Raw genomic sequence first — 4691 nt, 5'->3', positions numbered from 1 at the left:
TGTACGCGAACATGAAGTTTCTGCTTGCCAGCGCGCTTTTCGCCTGCTCAGCTGCATTGGCATCAGCACGGCAAGCCGCCATATGCTGTAAGTATGCACGCTTTTCGTTCGGTATCGTCTCCCTGCAATGAGGGAAAATATTTATCACAGTCAACAAGGAATCAGATACTAAGTAATTTACTACGCGACAAAACTGTGTTATGAATGTAGAGCCACTCCCTTTTTACACCTAAGCTTACATTCAAATAGTTGTCACTTAATGTTAGAGTACGATCAGCAGCACTCTTCCCTTTGCATCGCATTATTAATTTCTAGCCACCTCTTTTTTTAATGGCCTTACTGAGTCAACGGAGAATACACAATTTTTCCCGCCCAGACGAAACTTTCGCAAGCGGGACCACTTCTTTGAAACAAAAACAAAATTGAATCGAGACAGAATTACACATGGTTTTATATAAGGCAAGACAAATACAGAGGCATATAACGCAAGAAATCTGTCCAACATTAGAGTACCAACACTATATACAATATGCGACCACTGATGCTCATTTTGCTCCCATTTGTATAACATCTTTGTTAGGCTCTTTTACTGGTATCAGTGAAGCTTGCCTGTCGAGTAAAGTGACTTCAGATATTTTCTTCTGCAATGATAGCGTAAATGATTAATATAATTTAATAGGTTAAACTGCCAACAGCTCTTATTATAATAGCCACATTAGTTCTGCCTTTTCGACAAAAATTTAAATGTTATGTCGTGAGTGCACATTGGTGAGCCCACTTAGTCTCAAATGAAACCGGATTAATTCCCTTTTTTGCCCGACACTATCTTCAAGCGGGACCACTTGAATTCCCACTTGCGTTCAAGTGGGACCACTTTAGTTTCCACTTCATAATTTCACCTGGCCGGCCTTACTGACGGCCTGCCTAGCGGGTTTCGAGTCGGCATTGTTGGCTGGAAGACAAGTATGACTTCAAGTATTGAATAATTAGTATAGTTAATTAGAGCAATTAAATAATTTATTTCTGACAATTACTTAATCACAGTGATAAGTTTGATCACCAAATAATTACCCTTTCATATGGTCGTTAACTATTCCAACTAATGATCGGCAACTAATGTTCTTACTTAATGACACAGCCCATCATGACTTATGACTAATGACCATAGCTTTGTATTGAATAATCACTGTCTTATATACTTCACCACACTACTCTTCGAATCTTGACTTGTGACGTCAGCAGCTGATGACGTCCCACCCGGCAACCCATTTTGCACGCAGATTTTGCAGACACTTCTGATGCCGACATAGCCTAGCAAGGCTATCGCCTTAATAAAATAAAATCAGCATTTATATCATTGCCCGCAAATATTCCAAGAGACCCGAATAAATACAGTTACACTGATACCGAATAATGGGCCATGCTTATATTTCAAACTGCAAAGGTTCTCCGTGTACAATATGCTGGTCTTGCCTTCGTATTTCGCATTATGCCTGCCTATGCCTTGCTGTTTTCTCTATACGCACCTGCCTCGGTTGCCTGTTGCATAAGTAATAGTTTTAACCATAACAACTGCCTGCCGTTGCCATCCGAGAAACTTTCCCTTCAACGTGTATTACATCCTTTCTGTCCCTCCGTATTTGTAGTTGCTACGGAGGACCAGGTAAAAGAACAAGCTGCATGTGTGAGAGACCAGGCTGGTGAGGTGAGTTCGAGCTTCCATCTAGCCACGAAACATGCAACGCAAGTGTCCGAGTATGATTCCCCAACTAGCCCAGCATCGTGTTTTACTGAAGTACATTTCTAGGACAGCGTTCTTTTGTGTCGTGTCCTCTTCTGTGGATATACAGTTTTGAACTGTCTTCGTTCCGAGAAGAGAACTATTTTGCAAACCCTCGAATGCTGAAGGAATGCAGCGGCCGTACACGAAGAACCAGTTCTTCGTGGATGACGGCGTACACTCTAAGCTAAAAAAAAAAAGTAAAGATTATTGTAGGATATATAACGCTGGCTCACATGCATATCCTTCGCAACGTAGCATACCAATGCGCACAATTTTCGAAGCAGTACATCAAGGCATCAGTCAAGACATATATAAGATTATCTGCCTAGTCCAGAGGTGATAACTTTTTTTTATTCTAAATTAAATAAACGGAGCCTGCAGAAGAACTGCGATCTTACTCGTCCTCAGAAAATGCAGCTAGAATTTCGAGCCACCGCTTCAACTATTCACAGTTCGTAATGATGCCTTGTGTGCTCTCACTATATACTGGACAATTCATCGAGTGCTCTGCTTTTCTCCGCCCGTTTTGCTTTTCAGTTTAACAGCCGCTTGGATGATGCCGTCGGCGACCTGGGCTGCACAGACGACCTGTGTGCCGTCCGGAAACTGTGCTCGTTTGCCGGCACGGTGAGCAACTGCGCCTGCTAACTTTTTATACCGCCACAAAACAATCTAAGATTTCATAGCACTATTTTATTTTATTTACTTTCGGGCGAATATACTGTTTGGCCCGCAACCACAAACACTGTATAGCTGCTTGGGGTTGTTGCCACGGTTCGTGCTTATAATGATTCCTTTTGTAAGATAGAAAATAAAACGGTGTCTGCTGCCGTGAAACAATTTGCCTTTTTCGTGAAGGGGAAAGGGGAAGCCCTGCTTATTCGTGTTGCTCTTATAGTTGGTGTTATAGAACAATAAAAGGCTTCACGCTCCACACACGTCGCTGGTGCACAATTAGTCCGCTATAAAAGTGTACTGTTATGCTATCAGGAATGCTAATCAAGTAATGTTCTTATTTTTCAGGACCGGGCCTTGGTGGCGCTCTTTACGGTAAGTGTACATAAGAAACGAGTCCCTCTCAAAGCATAACTTCTACAGCCTCCTTTGATCGAAAGAGCCATCCAAGTGCTGCCACTTTCACGTCCCACCCAGCTGCTCGTCAGCAGGAGTACGAAGAGAGCGGACGCGTGTGAAGAAAAAGAGAAAAGTGGCTCTTTGAAGCATGCGTCCGAGTAGAGTAGTAAGGTCATTCGCGCTAAAAGACACCCTATGCACGCATGCCGGTGCATTTCTCTTCGCATTCACGCGTCAGTACGCAGCTGAAGAGCTTACCAATCACACTGGCTTGGTCTGCGGGAGAGCGTTTTCCGCGCGTGGCGGCACATAGATCCCCTATATAGCTACTACATGCAGCGGCAACGCCGGATCGACATTTGTGATGTTTGGAGTAGCGTTTTGCGATAATGAAGTTAGTTAGTTTAGTTTAGTGGGGTTTAACGTCCCAAAGCAACTCAGGCTATGAGAGACGCCGTAGTGGAGGACTCCGGAAATTTCGACCACCTGGGGTTCTTTAACGTGCACTAACATCGCAAAGCACACGGGCGCCTTGCTTTTCGCCTCCATCGAAAAGCTGCCGCCGAGGCCGGGATTCGATCCCGCGTCCTTGGGAACAGTAGTCGAGCGCCGTAACCACTGCGCCACCCCGGCGGGGTGCGATAATGAAGTAATACTCGATTTCTTATTATCGTTCTTAGATAATGCGACAGCAAAACGCTAAATTCAGGTTCGAATAAGCATGCGAGTGGCGGCTGTGTCGACGCTGTAAGAGGTATTGTGAAGAGACTCTTGTTGCCTTTGCGGTCGTGTTCATGCTATCGCATTATCACATCCAAGCAGTCTTAAATGTCTCTACACATTGTGTCACGCATAAATTCGCCCCAACACTATGCGACCGATTCTTTTCTTTTTTTTTCTTTTTCTTTTTTTTTTCAGTTTTCAGTTTGTTTCCGTAGGGCTACTTAGAGAACTCACCTTCTTTGCCGTCTGTTCTTCCCTGCTATTGTAAACGAACACTACAAATGTAACACACAGATTGAGGTCATTTTTATTGCTCGTTACTCTCCATGGCATAACCGTCATGAAGGAGGTAGGGAAATTTCATATCTCGAATCTTCTAACTTTTTTACTAAGACCACTTTGATTTCTAGTCACATCCACAGGTAAAAATCATCTATGCTTTCTGCTTCTTTTCAACTTCCACATAAAGAATTAATTCGGCAGAGGCTATTATGCCCCACTAAGTACATGCAGTAGCCATGCAAGCTGTGTAACCATGAGCAGAAAAGCCCATTGTTTAAATGAGACCTGGTGCATAAAGAGCAAGCAATCATGGAAAGCTAAAGGCAAAACTATAATCCGACCTTTTCCACACACTGCTTTTTTGAACACTTGTCTCTCAATACAGGTAGAGACAGCACACGCACGCGCAGCTATCCTTGCACCACATATAGTACAAAGTTGGCCAACAGCGCAAAAAAAGTGACGCATATTTAGTCTTTTGTCTTAGTTTTTGCGTGTATCTATAAAAAGAGATCTGGCCTAGCGCAAACCACGATGTGCACCGTTTTCATTTACGCAGGTGGTCCTGATGGGCCACGTTTACACGTACACGTGCTACAGAGTACATGCAGCATGAATCACCACGTTGTATCCTAGCGCGGATCGCGCTAGGCTACAACTCAAAGCAAGTTCCTGCATTACACTTTGAAGGAGTGCAGTATTTTAAGACATTTTTAGAAAGTAGAGCCATAAAATCACTCGTGCACCAAGCCTTCATAGAAAACCACAAGAAGTTTCTTGACGGAATCGAGTAATTTAGATGCGCCCGTGGATTGCAGGCAAATAATTT

This window comes from Amblyomma maculatum, chromosome 2 (assembly GCF_055883805.1).
Source record: "Amblyomma maculatum isolate TAMU_Amacu chromosome 2, ASM5588380v1, whole genome shotgun sequence".
Taxonomy (NCBI): Eukaryota; Metazoa; Arthropoda; class Arachnida; order Ixodida; family Ixodidae; genus Amblyomma; species Amblyomma maculatum.
The sequence above is the reverse complement of the archived record's forward strand: the minus strand, read 5'-3'. Positions refer to the sequence as shown.